This window comes from Glossina fuscipes, unplaced genomic scaffold (genome assembly GCF_014805625.2).
Source record: "Glossina fuscipes isolate IAEA_lab_2018 unplaced genomic scaffold, Yale_Gfus_2 113, whole genome shotgun sequence".
Classification (NCBI taxonomy): Eukaryota; Metazoa; Arthropoda; class Insecta; order Diptera; family Glossinidae; genus Glossina; species Glossina fuscipes.
Window position 1 is genome coordinate 313,770 of NW_023998456.1, and position 21,297 is coordinate 335,066.

Genomic DNA, 21,297 nt, shown 5'->3' on the forward strand with positions numbered 1-21,297 from the left:
ATATACAAATATGCGAATGTGTTTATGACTATTTTAAGAAAAACGCATATCCATATATATATATATATATGTGTGCGTACATAACGAATATAACTCACGCCAGCTAAATACACAGCAATCCGTGGAAATTTCATTTACATATCGAGACACATGTGAATAAAACTGACTATTAAGTTAAGCGTATGAATTTTATATCGTAATAAACTCTTTTATGGGAAAATTATCTAAATTTTTTAAGGTTTTTGAAGGTGATTTACATGTTTATGTATTCACAGAACAGACGATAACTGACGAGCTGAACGATAACACAAAGTAGTTAAATAAATGTGCGTGTGTATACGCTTATGCATGCGTACCTGCGATAAGGGTGTATGTCTAAAGTTTTTCATATTCAATAGGGAAGTGTGTGTGTGTGTGTGTGTGTGTGTGCGGGATATACACAATTTGTTAAAACGTTTGCAACACCAAACACATAACTTCAGAGACCCTTTAAACAATCCGCATTCTTACTCAATACCAAAACTTTGAATCTATCTAAACCTGTTTGTCCCTCCGTACTTCCTATGTAAACATTGTTCCAGCCACGAAAATTAAGATATTTGCTTCCAAATCGATAAATCTATTGGAAATCCTCACAGGCAGATGGGCATCGAAAGTGATCCAAATCAGTTAGAGGACAAACCAATAGGATAACGCAAACTGAGAACATCTCCGTCTTCTTAAGCAAGAAAATTGGATTTTTTGCTCATCATTCACAAACTTCAGCAGATACTACGAAGTAGATCCGCTGATACGTATAAAAATGGGAAAAATTACCCACTTCCCCTCTGATACTATGTGATACAGGCACTTTAATTTTTTCGTTTTTTCTTTACGTGGAAACAAATTTCCTCATAGCCAAATATAATTTTCCAAGATTTTTATAAGATGGGAGTATATTCACTTTGCTTTCTTCCGTTATGTTCTGTGCAACACCCGCAGCAAGGCAGCTTCAGAAACCTAACAGAGTATACATATTTTTGATCAGCGTGAAATTCTGAATTGATTTAGTCATGTCTGTCCGTCTGTCTGTCTGTGTGGTGTTTGCTGTTGGCACCCTCCTGGTCGCAAAAATGAAGATATCGACATCAAATTTAATAGAAATATTGGAAGTCTCTGCACGCAGGTTGGCCTTGAAAATGGGCCAAATCGATCGGAGTGGAAGCGCGCAGTGGAGCCAAAGTTGAACGCAACTTCGTTCTTCTTAAACAAAAATTTTTGGAGTTTTGCTCGTTACTCGGAAATTATAAAAAACAGATGGTTGAAATTTTCCACATTTACTTTGCGAAGCACTCCACTCTTTAGGTGCAAAAATGGAAAACTCGGTCGTGCCCATACAAACTTACAATTGATTAAATTTTCACTCATTTCACCTTTTGGAGGCTTTATGCTTATTTGTCATAACGCAAACAAGGCAGAATGTTTGAAATTTCTTTTTTGTATATTCGTCAAATGAAGATAAATTATCTGCCTAAAGATGGGTTAATTCTAATATGAGTATAATAGACCCTGCGACTTGGTGGGCTAATTTTTTTTTAATAATATTAGTGATATGGGTAGCAAATAAAACAACTTGGAGAGTGGAATGCGAAAAGCTTAGTGATGGGTATACGCGATTCGGCCCCCGCCGATAATAACTTTCTTACTTGTTTTTATCTCTAGCCGGTAAATATTTACTTATGTATGCGTTCTAATCTAAATGTTGCGTTTTGTAAATGTTCACAATTTATTGCCTTTACAAAGTGCTCCAATTTGAATAAGAGATACGAAATGTATTTAGTACACAATTACTTTGCTCTACCATCCACCATCAAGGGATGTGGGGATACATTTGTTGTCATTGAAATTGTAAAGATTAAAAATATTGCTATGAAAACCTGATAAGAGCACGGAGTGCTATAGTGGCGCACGGTATCGTAGATCGGCAAATGCTATAAATATTGGCCGGTACATCATTCCGAATAAATACACTTCAAGCAGCATAGAATCCTCAGCAAAATTTAATTACGTTGGCTTACTCCGTTTCGCCTATTGTTCCCTTTTCATAGCTTCAAAACTTGGACTAGAGATTGATGATCGCTACCGAAAATTTAACTTTCATTTAACTTAGTATTTTAAATTAAATATCGATGGTCTCTTTAACTTTCTCGAATCCACCTGAATGGCGACTAGCAACTCAGTGGTGGTGGGTTCAAATATCAAGTGCGGTAGAGTTTTTCATAAAGCCGAAAGCCTTAGATGCCTTAAGACTTTAGCCTTAGAATTTATTCTCTGGCTAAATTAATACTAATAATAATAACTTCCTCGAAGGATTTTCGTATTGATTCTCAATATTTGTTTAACCTCTCGCTGCTGCTTTCTTCTGATTTCTAAGAAAAGTACATTCGCATATATATATACAGACTTCCCTTTGTCTAATTTGAAAAATGTTCCTACGCGGACTTCGTTTGCTCTTTCGTACAGAGTCGTCTCCCGACAATTGGTTTCGGTTAATAAACTAAATTTGAAAAATTTAATATGTTCCCGGGCAAACACTTCCTTTTTTTATAAGCTTTTATTTTTATTTTGACTTGCTTTCGTCTGGAACCTGCCAGTCGATACATGGAACACTACCGTGTATTTGGTAGTTATTCATAATACCGTTCGCCATAAAGTCGCATACTATATATATTTTTTAAGAATCCCTTTGCTGTGAGTGAGCAAGCAAAGTAGCTTGGAGAGCAAAAAGCTTCAAGTTGAATAGTTAAATCGAATTGAGGCTAGGCTAGACCACAAAAGTGTAAAAAATGAACTGTACAAAAACAAAATTATTTTAAAAATACAGTGGCGTGAAATAAATTTTTGAAAGAGCGTGCGCATGAGTCGTTTAGCAGGTAAGAATCGCGGCTGCCAAATCAGTGTTCGCGGGTTCACATCTCAAGCGTGAGAGATTTTGCTTAGGGCGCAATTATGGTGAGCAATAGTAGTCCATAAAGCGGTAAAATACATCGAATGGACACACGCTCATTAGGCTGCGGCCACCAACTCGCTATCACTTTCTCTTTTCTCGCTGAGTTCCGATCGTCACCGTGTTTCACGAATAGTGGACATCTGCTGAGTGATTGGTCAAATTCAAAAAATAAAAAAAATTTAACGAAATATAAACGCCTTGAGGTGGCAAGATTTTATTCTACAAGAGAAAGCGAATATCTTTCATATTTTAATTCGTTAAACTAAAAACTTCTTTAAAAATCGTTTCTTTTTTTTCTTATTTCATTTTGCAGTTTCTAAAGGTTATTTCTAAACAAATTGTATTCAAATATAACAATATACCCAGAGGGCTCTAATTCGACCACAGTAGACTGCTAAACCCAATCATACTCTCAACCTTTTAGACCCACCCAACAATACTCTATTGTGTTAATGAGTGAAGTGCTTTGCTATATACAACTTCAAGTCGTGTACTGCATAGTATTTTGAGGAGTCAGATCGTGTTGTCCTTCTACTGACGCAAAGCAGAACAGACAAAGTCCCGCTTTATTTTTGCATCGACTGCGATACTGCACTGCGATACTTAAACATGAAAGCAAAGAACCAAGATCACAGTCTAAGCAAGATCACAGACTCGTCACAAGTCACAAAGCATTGTTTTGTTTCTGATTTATGTTTGATGCAAGATTAGAAATACTGCATTATTCTTATATGGCCGAAGATCGAACACAATGCCAGAATAACGAAAAAAAAACCAGTTCAAATCAATTTCTTGACTATGAAAGACAAGGCAATAAGAAAAGAGATTAGCTACAAAGATATCAATTACACACGAATTAAGTTTTTAAGAATGCTGTTGTGTTGGTTCCCAGCCCACAGGCAAGACAGTGCTAACGGTTCGTAGCCAATAGAGTGAATGCTAACGATAAATAGTGGGACCTTTTTAACGACGCTAATTCTTTAGATCCCAACCCAAAGGCAAGACCGCGCTAACGGTTCATAGTCAATAAAATTGACTGCCAATGGTAAATAATGGTTCTTCCAAATTTCTCGGTTGCATTGAAGCGAATTCAACTAACTTGTAATTTTAATTAAACTCAGAATAATTGTCAATAACGAGATCTGTTCAGTTGTAGCTGCTGTTCAAAGAAAAAAAAGCATATATAAAAAGTTAGAAAATTATATTCGTCTGTGATCGAATCTTTTATCCCCGTCATCGTTATGTTAAAAAATGTTTAAAAAGATTAAATAAATTTTCATACTCTGCAATACTATGTAGGAGTGACTGATCTTTTCTATGTTTATAGAATAAAAGTGGAACTTGTAGTTTATAAGCTCGCCATACTATGTAGGAGTGACTGATCTTTTCTATGTTTATAGAATAAAAGTGGAACTTGTAGTTTATAAGCTCGTCATATTTATTATGATGAGCAATGTACAGAATAATTTTTCACGTTCTATCTTGTCTATCTAAAAGGAAAAAAATTACAAACTTGACCACATAACTTTTTGAGGGTGGGGCCAATTTCTTTTCATTTTCATATGTAAACAATAGCGTTATCCACAAAGTGAATATAGGAAATTCCGGGCTTCTGTTTTTCATAATTTATAAAATGCGCAAATCTTTGCTTTGAGAAACAGAGTTGCATTCAGGATGACCAATGTATGTCTTTTCCAATATCAACCTGCGTGCAAGAACTTCCAATATTTTGACCAAATTTGATACTGATAGCTTCACTTTTGCGCCGAGTACAATATTTATTACAGATTGACGGACAGCCGGACATGCTTAAATCGATTTAGAATTTCACGCTGACCAAGATAATATATATACTTTATGTGATCTCTAAAGCTACCTTCTTGCTGTTGCAAATCTTCTGACAAAGAGAATTTATCCTTGTGTATAAAAACGGATAACATTAAGAAAAACCTTAACGAAATTGTTGTTAAACTTTCTTTAAGCACCAAAGGTCAGCCGGCTTTTTCCTTTCACCTCAGAATAAACCAAAAGCAATAAACAGAACTAAATTGAGTCTCTTTAAAAGATGAGAAAAATGTTTATTAAATAAATGAACTGTGGTTTCTATTTGAAACGATTCTAAAGCCCCAAACATTTTTCCCCCTTGCACTTGACCACCAAACTTTGAAGAAACACGTACGCAAAAGAATTAACTTATATATGGTTGTTGTATATTTTTTTAAAATTTTGTTATTTACCTTTTTCGAAAGAGCGTACACACACTGCTTGCATACGATATTTTTTCGGCCTGTGTTGGCGTTATGGTATCCGGTGTTGTGTGTACGTTGCTTAAATATATAAGACAAGCGTAAAAAAAAAAAAAAAACATTTGTATTGCTTCATACTTAAGTGTACAAACATGTAAATTAAAATAAAACAACAACAACAGAAACAACAACATTAGTAATAAGAGCTAAACAATTCTGGTGTTTGTAAATAGATTTAATACCAATTTTTTGTTTTTTTGTTTTGCTTTTGCAGTAATCGCTTAATGTATGGCATTAATTGTCACCTTTAGTATTCTGTTTTCTTTTTTTTTTTTTGTTTTTTTGATTTTTTCGATCATTTTAAAATTCTCAATTAATTCAATTTTCAAGTTTTATTTTCAATTTCTACAAATCAGGGTCAAAACACTCCCTTGCGCCTTGAGATTTTCGTTCAAGTTTTTATATGCCCCTCCATAATGCTTGGAGTAAAGCGCTATCGTTTTTACTTTTCGTTTTTACAAATTTTAATTTATCACTACTAACTTCGTCGGCATCTAATCTTAGTTTAATTTCAATTCAAGAAATTGATCTAAAAAATATGAAAATTTTAAGATTTAAGTCAAGGCAGGCAAACCTTGAAGAACTATAGCTCCCAAAAAATGTTTTTTTTATATCTCATAAATTTTTTTTTTAAATATGAAAAATAACTCAGAGAATGAAGTGAAGAAGCAGAAAAAGATAGGGAATAAAATCCCGGCGAGTGTGTGCATCCAAATGGCAAGTGTTATCATTAAGCACTCACTGTAAGTTTTATACCAAAGTAACTCTATCGCGCTTCACATTCGAACCCGCAAGCACTGACTTGGTAGTCGTCGCAATTGTTATCTACTTGGCTCCTCATGCGGAGCAATGATTTGATATAAAGCCGATTAAAGCTAAAAATTTTAAAGCAAAGGGAGGACGGACTGAAGCACAAAGCTACAATTGATTTTAGCTGAACCCAATAAATGAATGCCTGTTGTTTGCCTGTTTAAGGTAAGTAAAGATTCTCTCGCTAAAAACGTTATATACGTAGACACCCAATGTATAGGAGACTTGGTCTGTGGCGATAGTCAAGGATGTTACGAGACACTTCTGGTTAAATATTTTCAGAACAAATTAAGGGGTGAGGTGATGTGCAACCGAAAACTAATGTAATCCGAGACGTGAACCATGTGATTATCACAATTTTCCAAACATTTATAAAGTGGTCGCCGAAAGTGCTTACAAATATTAGGACAAAGGCGTAAAATCGTAAAAAGTCATTTTAGGTAACATTGTCGAGTACACCACGTACAATAGAAGGAGAGAAAAAATCATTTTATAACTTTAAATAACGTAATGCCGAACCTAACCTAAGTCGACATAGGATTTAGTGTAAAAACTACCACATCCAGCCATATATAGGAGTGGAAAGGGTTAAGTTCCATTGTTACGTTATTGGCTAAGCGCTTTCAAGTTATTTGTGTTATTTAAAAAGCTAAACTCTTAGAATTAAGTGCAAGGCAATAAACTTCCCTTAGGTTACGCAGCAAACCGATAAGCGTTGCTGAAGACGGACGTTCAACGCCTCTTCCTAACGATGCCCTTTCTTGCTCTCACCCATATTTCTCGATATTACAAGTGGTTGCAAAAACTTCTGATTCCCTCATAGGATTATGAAAAAGCAGTGATTGTTTGAAGAAACCGAATTTATTGTATCCTAAATGTTGCCATTAATGCTACAAATCAATTCGAACCGTTTTGTAAAAAAGGCTATAAAAGGTGCTGTCAATTCCAGATAAAATGTAGCCCAAAGGAAACGAAGGGTAGGGCATAACATCATGCCAAACCTGGTTAGTTTGTTAAGCTTCGTCCGCCCGCTCTCTCTTTCGCTAAGGGAAATAATGACACGTGTATTCTTCTTTGTTAATTGTAGCTGTCTGCGATGTGTGATTAATATGCTTAGACGTTCACATTGGTTTGCAAGCAAAGTGCGAGAAAAGTGGCCGAATTGTCACTTAAATTGTCAGTATCTACGACCACTTACTCTACTAACAAAAAAAATGATTTATCAGAGCATTATAAATATATAGATATATATATATTTAAAATTTCGAAAGAATGACGAAATGAGCGGGAGACAGCATAATTGATCGAGAATTTTATGCTGATTTACGAAATGTATATAGAATTTATCCAATATCTATTTGCTACAAGCGGCGCAATTAATTCATTCAATCGCAAGCAGAGTGAAGAAAATAAACAAAGCAGGCTTCAGTACAACGTGCAATGTTAATATTGTTCTTTGTTTATCTTCTTATTATTATTGTATAATAAGCCAATAAACGTTTCATTCTTTTTTTTTTTTTTTTTTTTTTTTTTTGTGTATTTATATATAAACTATAACACCAACAACAACAGCGCCGACATCAATATAAGAGCAACAGTAGCTAAGCTATATGGTAGCAAATATGACAGCAAGAACCTCACGTTCGAACTTCGAATCTTCTAACAAATAACAAATGAAACGAAACATAAAGATATGAATAAATGCAAAATACACACACGTATGCATAAACATAGCATAACTTTATATAACTGGTGCTAATAAACTATATAGACAGTAGACAGAGATGAGAACCCCAACAGATTTTGTTTAAAGATGAGATTCGTATGCATAGTAATTACATGTGGTATAATACAGTAAATTTGTAGAAAGAGATAGCCATAGACATAAATACAGAGATAGAAATCGATGTATGCAAGTGTCATAAAGTCAGTTTACTATAGTTTGTCGCTTCAAAGTGTTATTAAAAGAGGCAAATGAAAATGATGGAAGAAGAAAAAATCTCTCACCCGAGACTTTGTAAACATATATATATATATATATATATAAATACTTTATATAATATACGTACGCACATATAAAGCATTTAGGCATTTAGATCCATAGATGTATCGTCATCATAATATATATATATATATATATGTATAAAGCTGCTCATATCATACTCATGCACACACAATTGGATTGAATTGATTGTACATTTGTTATTCAAATCAACATCAACTATGCTAATAACAAAATAACAAAACAGTGAATTGGATAGAAAAGGTCTGCTAGATTGTCGGAATGGCTATCTGGTTCGTTGAATATACTCAATTATCTATTTATACGTGCGACTTTTTATGCATTTGCATATTTCTATATATTTCAATAAGTTATAAGTTTCTTTTTTTTTTTTTTCTATTACAATTACCATAAAAAAATGTATGTTTATGCGTATAACTGAAGAATTGCAGACTTATTTATAACGATCTCTTTGCTATTATTCTGCGATACGAAGCATAGGTGGCCAACTTCGATCTTTCTAAGAATGACTCGTTTTCCTTAGGCTGAATGATGAATGAACACTACCCACTTCAGCTGTGAAGATTTGAAAGAGAAATAGGTTACCGGTCCATATCTTTATTATCGCTTGTTATCGCGAGTAGTGAATTATTTCATTCACAGTTGTTTCGCTGTTCCAGCCACTTCTCTCACTTGAATGAATATTTTTGATTAGCAAAGAAATAAATATTTGCCTCTTAACCTTGATCGAAATATATATACATATACGTTTATTAACAGTGCAAGTTTTTTCTGTAATTTTTTAGTGTAAAACTTTTAATAAAGCTCGAAGGGAAGCTGTAAATAGGTAGAGGTTGTTGTTATTGACATTTCTTAGCATTTCTTAGGGACACGAACACTGACTGCAGCTTTCTTTTCAATATTTCCATGTATGCTGGTCGACTTTTTAATAAACCTTAAGATCTTAAGTATATGGAAAAACAACATGAAAAGGTAACGCCTCGAAGGGTAGAACATAAACGCTTCGATAATTTATCAAAGGCTACATGGATGGCGTCTGTATGAAGCCAATTTAACGGTAATGTAAGAGCATTGCTGACCCTTATGGCGTGTGGCGTAGCCTCTTCTATTCGACGTTATACAAAACTTGATCGTTTAGCGCCTTAGTTTAGTAACTGAATTATTAGCTAAAGCCGGTACGTGTGCAAACAATGTCTAGTTCAAGTTTTACGCGCTATGAATTTAGCTGAGCCGCTATCAATTACATCGTAGCTTTATTTTTATTTATTTTTAAACCATTTTTAGTTATTATTAGGCAGTACTTTTATGTGATGTATAATAAAGACGATCTATGTCCAAATGAAGCGTCTCATTTACCAACGCCATGTCTTTTCCATGAAACCCGACTAAACCCAACTAAAAACTAGATGTCTGGATGCTGACTTCGAAGAACTGCAATAGCACCCGAGTGTTAAGAAGTTTAGCGCCGAGTAATAGTTAACCGTTGGTTTATGTGTTCGTCAGACTCTAAGAGTCGTGTGCTTAATCCACAACCACTGTCCCCTCACTACATTGTCTCTCATTTGTAGAACAAAGATGTATTAAATTTCTGCGGATCTATGCAACGTCCAGAAGGACTTGGGATAGGCCCACCTTTTATTATACCGATCGATTTAGAAAGTGATTTCAAGTTTGTCTGTCTGTCCCGTTTTTTTTTTGTGTTCCGCTTACAGGCAGAAATTTTTTAGATCCTTCCATGAAATTAGATACACAAACATGTTTTGGCGTAAGGATGAACGCTATTGAAACTGATTCGAATCAGCATAAAAAAGTTCTAATATGATAATTGGGGTGTGCGGAGGTTATTTAGGGACGAGCCGTGTTTTAATTTAAGCTAAGCGCTTAACGTAAATATGTTCAATGCAAGTGACTTTTTAGCAAACGGATTCCTTTGTTGTTAAACACTTCCGCCTTAGTTCAATCTTTTTAAATCTCCTTTTAGTGCATTTGCAACGAAAGATCTTTGTCATCCCTGTCACTCGATTTTATGCTCCATCCAATGTCCTGATTATCAATATTTAGAAAGAGAGCGATCGTGCTATTAATGCAACGAAGATCTGATCACAAATCTTCGTAATCCTAAAAGATTTATAAAATTCTTCGTCCAACCGATTCAGATATATTTTATTAGAAATTCTTGGTAAGTGAAAGTTATAATGTAGACAGAGGATTTCATTCAAGTGACACGGTACAGCATAAAATGTTCAATATTTATTTACTGTTTTTATGTTGTATGCCTCATTAGATGTTATCACTTTTCATCCATAGCTTGAAGACGTCCTGTTCGTTTTGTTTCTTGTCCTTTTTGAACTCATAGTTCTTGAAATCTTGGAACTTGATGCTTATCTTAAATTATTCGACCCAATATAAATATTAAAGTAAACAAAGTGAACAAGAAACCACTACTCAATCGCTCCGTTCATCATTTTCACGACCGTCAACATTAGCCCAATTGTGTTATGCAAATTTATTTAAAAAAATATATTTCAAACCATTGTTTTACATACATAACTATAACGGCTTGGAATTTTAATTGAATATTTTCGATTTGATTTATCTATCGTTAAGGTTAATTTATTGCAATAACCAGATTTGATTGGAAATTTTTTTTTTTTTTAAATAAAGTAAACCTAAATTGTAATCCTAACATTTTTATATGCAAAGAATGGGACAATAAATCTATTAAAACCAATTTCATAAAAGTGTTTTTTTTTGGCGGCTCTAAGATGTATCTTGCCATGGCCTAAACAAAAGTGTGTCGACATTTCCAAATGAAAACCTAAAAAAAAAAATACAGGAAAACCTTCTTCGAGAATTTGCGAACTGAAATGTTGGCTGAGCGAAATTTATATAGCGCATTAGATCTTTTGGAGCAATGTGCGGGTTAGCCACATAACAGATACAGTAGTAGAAGATATTGATACGAAAATAATTAGTTTTGTATAATCTCGCTGCTTAGACATGCGAAAAGATAAAAATAGAAAATAGCAACGAAGAAGAAATATTTAAGAAATATCTGGAAATGTATACAACATATTCGTTTCGTAACATGTTCTTTTCTTTAAGATTTTTTTGTTTTAATTTAAAGCGATTTTTCAAATGTCTTTTAAACTCGCATTAGCTTAACCACTGGCATTGGCGCAATATTTCTCCAAATTCGGGAGCGAATTAAGAGCCAATTGAGCAAAATCTGCTGAGTAACAGAAACTCGAACAATGCAAAGTAGAGTCCACTTACAAAGTCTAGAATCTGCTCTGCTCTGCGAAACTTTGTGTTCGGTTAACATATGCATCGCGTGAAAGTCGTTTAACCTTTAAAGAATTTAATTTCTACGCAATTTTCAATATTTTGCATTGGTTGGATATCGAATAAATGAATAGATTGTATACAATGTTAATGCTTTATACATTTGCTGTTTTGCGCATTTTTTATTTAACCTTTATAGAGCAACTCAAGCAAGGATGTCGTTTTAAATTTCACGCCATTGCTCATCTTTCCATATACAATTTGCCTGAAAGACATGAAAAATGTCATGAATTTTAAAAACAAAGTTATTAAAAGTGTGACGGCACGTTTTCACCTATCTGGTTATGTAACCAAAACTATCGCATCTGAGTTTCCGAAAAACTCTAGCATACGAAGTAACAATCGAGTGACTTTTTCCAACTCCGAGGAGTGACTGTTTGTTGCTGTTTCTCGAACGGCGACTAATTCGGTCGGATTTTCGGCAATGCTGATGGGCATATTCTATTGACGCAATATTTGGCTCTACTTTTTGTCGCTAAACTATAATGTCATCTTATGCGTACTCGTAAAAGAAGAAATGTTACGAAAGTATGTAGAAATTTATTGAAAGTGTTTGGTGAAGGTTTGGCAGAAAAATTTCATTTAGGTGATTTCGAGTGCTAACATTATGTTAGAGCAAAATCTTTCTTTTGGCCGGAAAGTCTCGGTTCAGCTTAACAAACCGTTTCGGACCATATTCAGGAACTAGGATTTTGTTTTAGTCTCGATCTAGTCTATCTAGAGATGTATGTATATATATTCGGTCGGCCACTTTGTTTTGGAACAAGAGGTATGTTGCTCCAAGAACGGGGAATTAAAGAACGGGAGCTACGTTATGCAACAAACAGAGGGGATATTGCGAAAGCTAAGTGGTCTTGAATCGCGGACAAACCTCTTTTCTTTGCTTGAAATATTTACCTGGAAGATACTTATACATAATACAATTCATGTTACGTCAATGCTTAAGAATGTTAGACAAACGCACCTCTTTCCAGTACTGCACTGGACGCGATCGAGATTATCCAGACAAGATTTGAAAGTTCGAGTCCGCATACATGCGAACTGCATTCTAATCTTGGGTAGATTTGAATGTTGTAAATCACGCTGCAGAACTTTAAAATGTGCGGAGTCGTTACTCTGACACTACCACAATTGTAGCAAAGATTAATTTAAAAGGCGATTTGCAATCTCGCTCAGATAAGGTTTTTTCATCTAGAGTTAATTTAGACTTAGTTAACCGAAAATCACTTTAGGCAGTTTCTTCAATAACAAGTCAGTTATCTTACATCAACCAAAGGTTCTCAAGGCGTAATACTTAACAATCGGTTACGGCTGGTTACGGGGATTTCTAGTGAGTGAAGTTAGGCTTTAAATGCTTTTCTGCTCGCTTTCGAAAAGAATTTCAAAAAAAAACATCAGGGCAAGTTTTCACCAAAAATCCAAATTTTGTTTAACACATATATATATAGCATTTGTATGCATATCGGAACTTTATGAACATAACTCAAAGATTCCTTTACGTTATAGAAGTTTGTCTAAATGACTTTGGAAAAGGATTCTTTTATCATTAGCGAGTTATTTAAGAGTTATTGTGAATCATGTATCAGTATTTGCTTTTAGACGAAGGCTGCAGTATTTTCATTCACATATTATTAAACTTACGTTCAGAATTGTGAGTACAAATCCATCAGTTGTCGTTATCCCCACGAAATGAAATGAACTTTTACGTTCAGTTCCGTTACTATTAAATTGTTTATAATTATTTTTTGCCTTTTGTAATTATTATTTCACAATAAAAAAAAAAAAAACAAGAACAAAAATACGTAGGTTGCTTAGAAATAAATTCAGATCAATTTAACTTACAAGAGTAAAGAGATTGTTTTACAAACTCTTGCATACACACTACTATTATAACAGTGCTTGACACATAAGCAAAACGAACATGTTAGTATTGATATAAACCGCACAGGAAAATTATATTGAAAACGTTAAAAAAAAAAAATAACAAATAAATAAATAAATAATAGTATGTACCGGCAACAAATCAAAGAAGCAGGTGACAGACGGCAGCTGTCATCAAATCACGTCACGTTTTGCAGAAGGATGTAGACGACTACATTTATTTTGAAATTAATTCTTTTTTTCTCTTTAATTAATGGGCATTAATTTGCTATTTTATATGGTTTAAAAGAACCATTTAGCGCACTTTCATTTACACATTTGCATACACATATATATCAGTATAAGAAAGAAAAAAACATACACTTAATAATTGTTATTTTTTATTTTTTTCTTATGGTTTATTTTTTAGCAAAACTTAAAATAACAACAAAAATTATAACCAGCAACTAGAAGAAGCAAAGACACGCGTTCCCGAGCCGACATCAACGAGACTTGTATATTCAATTATTGCTGCAATAATTGTAACGTAACAATATTTTGCAGCCAACTAGTGGTGCTTGTGTTTCACATTCCGATTCCGACTTAAATTTTTATTTTCTTTTTATTTTGCTCTTTTTCCCTTTTGCTCGCCTCTCGTCGTCTATTCTCATTCGGAGAATAAAATTGAAATTCTCCGAGTAAATTTACTTTCCTACATGTACATTTCTTATGAAAACCCCTGAGTGACTTTTTAAATTTTGCTGAGAATAAAATTCAATTTCTCAGAGTAAACGATTAACTAAACAAATCGAAAAGAATGGTTAGATATGGAATTGTGGTATGGTTGGAACCGATATAAAAATTGAAATACTTGCATTTAAGTGTGTGGATAAACAGCCATATGGTAAAGTAGACGAAGTCAGTCATCTACGTACATATATATACGCACTAACGTTTAAATGCGCTGCATACATGGACGTTCCATCCTTTTATTCTACCCATTAAGAGAGAAATCTTTTAATAGTTATATGTTATTTCATATATGAAACACATGAAACATTAAATGTGTGCTGAAAATGTACAAGCAATTGTATCTGTTGTTTGCTTAGACGGCGAAAAGAGAGCATTCAGATTCTATCTAATAAGTTAGTTACTTCATTTCAACTTCATTCCTAATGTTTTCTCAGTGCATTGTTTTCACATTATGAGAACAAACTCTCTCTCTCTCTCTCTCTCTCATTCGTTCCGTCTTTCCCTCCCGCGAAAAAAGACTGAAAATGCAATGCGCATGCATTGAACTCAGCTGTTTACGGTTTTTTTTTTCTATTGCTTGTTTGTGCGAATTTTTCGTGTGGAACGGTACGAACTTCCGTTAATTGCTAGCAGCAACAACAAAAATAAGAAGTAGATTTATGGTTTTGTATTTATATACTTAAGCTAAAAGCGAATAAAAAAAACACACTTATTATGTTTAATTTCATATTATGATTAATGTTTAGTTAAATAAAAACTCTTTTCTCTTCTACTTAAATGGCATAAATTAAAAGTGTACTGACATGACTTGAAAATATTGCAATTCTTAATATAATGAAATGAATTTTTAAAAATATTTTGCAAAATGAGTGAAACATGAAAATAAATTAGACTTCATTTATACTTAACATCAACAGGTGAATAAAAAACTTAAAGTAGAAAGAAAGTAAACTCAAATGCTCGCGTGCTTTGTGTGTATGTGTGCATAATGCTTGCGATAGCGAAAAAGCTTAAAAAGTGTTGCTGAATATATATTTCTCTTTTAATAAGGACGGCATCAAAAAAATTCGATAATTCAACCTGGCTAATTAATTCACCTATTGCTAAGCACGCTACAAGCCGTTCCATGCAGCTAGTAGCCGGACACAATTATTACCGCAGCTGTTTTTTAATGGAATCTTCTAGGAATTTCTACGTGCCATAAAGAAAGGAAGAAAGAGGCAAAAGTAATTGCATTTATAATTGCAATGCTTGATGGATTGAACTTAATTCCACGTTGGTTTCCCGAAAACACTATTTTTACTCTTAAACACGATTGTTACAAATTGCGGAAGCATGGACGAGTAGAGTGCTATCCGAAATTACCTTAGCTTTGTTGTGCTTCGTCAGAAAGTTGAGCTTGGGATATGTTACACAATTCGTCAGTCTTTGTCATTTTCTACATTCGTTACTTACATATCTGCCACAGCATTCATTACCAAGTACTTAGATTCTAACTCAAACACATTTTAATGCGCATGGATAGGTGAATATGTGATATTAAGACAGGGAAGCTCCTGCAGTGAGTCTTCTCAGTTTCTCTGTAAGCGCCATGTAAGTTCATCGACATTTCGTGAATTCTTTTTTCTATATAATTTCATTATTTAAAGCCCTACATACGTAAACAGGATTAACAGGATTAAGGATCATCGACCATCGTGGATGTTTATGTTTCAACCCATAATTTCTAAAAATGTAAATACATTGATAAGCTCTCCATCAATACATAAATTATTATTAACGCTATGAACAGACATGTAGATGCAAATCGTTAATAAGACAATGCAATAATAATATACAATACACCAGTTGAAGGATATTCTATGTCATATTGCGATTACAATCGCTCTGCTATTATCCTCCAATTGCAACATTAGAGAATTCTAAATTGACCTCATATGAAAATTTCAGAGGTTTCAGAGTCGAAGTAATCTTGCGCGATAAATGCAGTCTCTAATGGAATGCAAGAAACTATGGTATTTAAATTTTAAAAAAAGCTAAAAAAATTATTTCTAAATTAATGAGAGACAGCTTCTTAGTCGATTTGTTGCCCGACGCTAGCTTTGTGGAGGGCATTAGTGTGCTTATGACAGGTTTGTGGAAGATATTTTGACCATAATTCATGCAAGTGTGGTAATGACAGGTTTGTGGAAGGTATTAGTGTGGTTGTGACAGGTTTGGGGAAGGTATTAGTTTGGTTATGGCAGGTTTGTCGAAGGTATTTTGATCATAATTCATGCGTGTGTTATTATGACGGGTTTGTGGAAGATATTAGTGTGATTATGACAGGTTTGTGGGGGATATTAGTGTGATTATGACAGGTTTGTGTAAGGTATTAGTGTGGTTATGACAGGTTTGTGGAGGGTATTCGTGTTATTATGACAGGTTTGTCGAAGGTATTTTGATCATAATTCATGCAATTGAGATTATGACAGGTTTGTGGAAGGTATTAGTGTGGTTGTGACAGGTTTGGGGAAGGTATTAGTTTGCTTATGGCAGGTTTGTCGAAGGTATTTTGATCATAATTCATGCAAGTGTGGTTATGACAGGTTTGTGGAGGGTATTGGTGTGGTTATGTGGAAGATATTTGCCTCTTCTTTTCCACTTGTTAAAGATGTCTTGCAACTTTTTTTTTCAGACAGCGTGCTTTGTTTTTTTTGTAGAATCTAATTCTTTTATGTGAAATTCAAAGCGAATTCAAATCAAAAGCAATTAGCAAGACATCTAATAAGTAAAATAAAAAAATTTTTAAATAAATCTATTAAATAAAATTTTAGTTGTCGAAAATATAATAATAATTTATGGTTATTAAATATTTAAAGTGTATTGTTTACAAAAAATATATATTGCATTAACTGGTAAGTGGATTAGTTATTACTTATAATTAATGCTTTATAAAGGAGATCCATCTGAAATGCTGCTAGTTTCGCTTGGAATTTTTAACGTTTTCATCGTCTTATTAACAATAACTTTTTTCGTTTATATTTATAGGCAACAAAATATACAATCACTCACATTCACAATATGAGCTTTTAGTCAGCGAATAAATATTTAATTTATTTTTTCATGAAGCGCAAATCGTACACATTCGTAAAAAAGAAAGATCTTTCAATTTGTTTTAAACATCAACGCGAACTTCCGGCACAAATATTGACTCAAAATCACGGTACGCTTTCACATATAAAACAAGGCACGTGCTCGAAATTTGTTTACTCAATGTTGCACGTTTACATTCAGTTGCATGCTTATGAAATGTGTTTTTCTGTCATGCTGTGTACGGTTTCAGCTCCCAAAGGATCGGTTTAAATATAATATATTTTAATATGTGTGTGTTTGAAAAGGAATTGTAAAGCAGAAGAGAAAAATTTGACTACCAATCTGTTTTGTATAACAACAACAGCAGCAACAGCAACAGCAACAGCAAAAGCAACAACAAACTTCATATCATGTATTATTGTAAAATATATATCGGGGAAGCAAATTCTTGGCTAATTTGACTTAACCACCGAAACCCCAAAAGCAATTTCATTATCTTTCGCTTAACTTGTGCGCACAAAAACGCAGCAACAAAACAAAACCCTTAAAAAAGGGGAGCGCTTTGCAAAAAAAATATATTAAAATTTACACAAATAAACTTTTACTTGTTAAAAAAAGTATACCGAGTGCCATAACAATGGCAACACAACGACAATGAACTCGGTTAAATCTTTGTCAATTGGAAACGGTCACACGTTGCCCATACCAGGTCATCAATTTGTGCGCGTGTTTATATCTTTTCATGTCACACAGTGCATTTCCTTGGAACGTTTCTATTATGTCGTTTATAATGGACAGAAAATGTTTCACTCTCTCTCTCTCTCTCTCTCTCGCTCTCTCTTTCTCTTTCCCTTACTCCTTCTTCCTCTCCCCTAGACGTTTGAACGTGCTTTTTTTTCCAAGTCTCAAGTTCATATCAATGATAAATGTGTGAGCATTTCTTTAATTACTTAAATGTGAATTTGTATGTGTGCGTGCCTGTGTATATTTTGCTTTAACCGCATAAACAAAACTTTCCCGCAATTACTTTGTCCTTGTCTAGTGATTTTTATTTCTATCGTTTTTTTTTTTTTTTTTTTTTTTTTTTGTACATGTGTAAACGGAAACAGTTTTCATTTCCGTTAAAGTTAAATCTTGTATAAAGTATTAAAGTAATAGAAAATTCTCCTAGAGAAAGAAAAGTTAAAGCAATGTATGTTTGAATTCAAAAATTATTGCAAGCAATGAGCAATAGACAATTTGCATATTATACATAAAATAGGTAAAGTCACGTACTTTGAAAAGAAATCGCTATTTTATGCACGACTATGGAACACGTTTTAAAAGCACTCTTATTTAGTTGGCTACGCTTGCATAATAAATATCTATACTAGGCACCTGTTCGAGCTCCCATAAATCTGGGACTCAATAAGGCGAGACTAAGGTCTGGGCACCTGAGGGAATACATAGACATATATGTAGAGGTGTGTTCAATGCCGTGTGTTATTGACAATATCTACCCTACATGCTCTGGACGACCTAGCACGTCAACAATCGCTGAAAAGTTCGTATGGAGCATCGTCGTATCACTATTAGAAAAGTTGCTGACGATATCGAGCAGTAACCGGTCCTGGATTTTGCGCCGCTATAATACGTCAGCTCCCAAAACTAAAAAGACACATGAGAACAGACAGACTTCTACTACGATTAAGGAGATAAAGACCCCATCGCTGGAAAATCTCAAGGCCATACAAAGAAGCGCATATCAAAAGTGCTTTGAGGATTGGGAAAAGCGCTGGCTCAGATGTATTATTTCTAAGGGGACAAAATATATATTGATGAATAAGTAAATATTTTTCAAGAAAAATTAAAAGTCACTTATATATATAACATTTCAGGTTTTTCTGCAAAAGAAGCTCAGTCGGCTATAGAAAATTTCCCAGCTCTTTCATCTTCCTGCTGCGTTTAAATAGATAATTGAATCTTTGCAGTTTGCAGAAATGAGAGGGTTAAGGACCGATTTTCTTGTTAGGTATACACCGAAAACTCAATTTCAAAGCGTAAGGTTTGCTGTACAGAAAGGTTCGCATATGAAATAAATCCATTTAAGCTTTGTTCCTACGGTTAATTTCCCTTAACCTCCGAACACGTAATATTACCACTAATGTTACGATTTTCAAAAGCGCTTTAAAAATATCAAATCGTAACTTTTGCATTGGCAAGCCAATCTGCAGATTTTCCCGATGCCCGTTCGTATCCAATGGTAAGTTTCTCATGCCAATCATCAATTACAGAACAACATCAGTCTAAGGACACACATCGCTGTTTAGGATGCTTTGTGGCAGACAAATTCATATGCCTTGCAATTAGAGGGAAATTACTGGCTCTAAACATCCGAAGCAAACGTTGATTATATATAGCCTCATGTTCGAATATGAACTTAAAAATGCTGGACATACCACAGCAAAAGACCAATTTTTTATTCCTTTTGAGGTGTGCTCAGTTTGCGTAATACTGTAGGCGTATCCTTCGAACGATTTTACCCATTTTCCTGAACTTCCAATGTTGTCGTCAAATTTGAAGTCGATAACTTAATTTTTGCAGTCAAGGCAATGTTTACAACAAACATTATACAGAAAGACAGACGGACATACTTAACTTGATTCAGAATTTAATGCTAATCCGGAATATATACTTTGTGGGCGTTGGAAACATTTTGATAAAATGAATCAATAATAGGTATAAAAATAATTTGCTTTATTACTGCATATCGTATGATGAAATTTCGTCTGCACCATAACGCCAGCTTAGACAATTCATTTTCTAAATTGGCAGTTCGCGGCAAAAGCATGGAGTCTTTCAAATATAGAATAGGCGTCGTTATATACAAGCATGCATCAAAACATAAGCAGCCAGGCATGCACAACTTTTGCAGAGTCATTAAAGACATCTGAGAGTTAGACGCTGCTCTAATGGAAGACAACGCCCTTTCTATTCATCAATTTTGGAGAGTTTTGTTCATAAGACTTAGCTACAATTTGATTAATTGCCGATAGTGGCAATTGTAGTCAATCAATCTAACCAGGTGTTGGAACTTCGGAATGTATGGCTGCGCTTCAATCCTCCGCCTTCCCGTTCTTTTCCTCCATGCGATTCATTTTGTCTTGACTAAAAAAACGTTGTCGAGAAACATTCTTGTATTTAATCCATCTTTATCGCCGATAATGCTTTGCTTCAAAATAGATGTTTCGTTCCGTTTCAGTAGCGATTCGCTGATAAAAATTCGCTAAATCAAATGTGTTTATCGATAAATCATCGATTTTGTTTGTGCAAATGGTCTAAAACTGTTTTTAGATAGACGTTTAATTGACCGCCTATTCTAGTGCTTATGTGACCGTAACCGTCTATTTCAATTTTTTATATGAGTTCATTAACTTTTTCGTTGATTAGTCGACCGGCCGCGGAGAGAAGCGAGGGAGAGATTTTTTACATGCAGCATATTTTAATGGCAAATTTTAACAATTTTGTCATTGGTTTGTTAAATGTTTTTCGCCGTCTCGTAAGATATTGGAAATTCGTTCAAAAATTTCACTCGTCTTCACACTAGTCTAACTTTTGGCACGACCGATTTGATGCGACACTCTCCAGGAAAGAATTATAGAATGAAATATTGCCTTAACTGATCAATATTCCTCGATATGCGGAAGCCCAGATCATCTAATGACAAAAATCTCTCAATATTTTTTCCCCAAATCAATATTGCTTTCCATTGTTTGTTTCGATGCCAGACAATGAATCCATTCGGTAAATAAGCCGCATAATCTAATGTTTCAAAAAGAAAAAGAGGAAAAAAAAATCTATTAAAACTTGCTAAGACTCAGTTTGTTAAAGATTTGTTGACTTTCTCGTTTCCCTTCATTACATCTCATCTGGTTTAAGTTCCGTGCAATGTATTCTGTATAAATCCAACAAACTTTGAACTTTTAAAACTTGCACTTTCAACATTTTCTCTTTCAAGTACGTTTCATATGTCTGGCTGTTTATAAGAATCATTATAAAAGTTTCGGCTATGACGTCTACGAAATAAAGAAAGAAGACAAAAATTCCAAGTTTGCAAATAAATATAAAAGACGAAATTCATTTGTTCTTAACATAAA

General features: G+C 34.0%; 1 protein-coding gene across 6 annotated transcripts in view; it reads right to left on the reverse strand.

Annotated features, from left to right (window-relative positions):
- LOC119639736 (probable WRKY transcription factor protein 1) overlaps positions 1-13,870 on the reverse strand; it is a 158,061-nt gene extending 144,191 nt beyond the window's left edge. For 3 of the 6 annotated variants that reach the window (XM_038037364.1, XM_038037363.1, XM_038037358.1), the window contains exon 1: positions 13,115-13,870. The gene's annotated coding sequence lies outside the window, so the exon portion shown is untranslated. The remainder of the gene's footprint in view (positions 1-13,114) is intronic. The other 3 variants (XM_038037359.1, XM_038037360.1, XM_038037361.1) reach the window with 3 other exon arrangements.
- Positions 13,871-21,297: the final 7,427 nt, after the last annotated feature.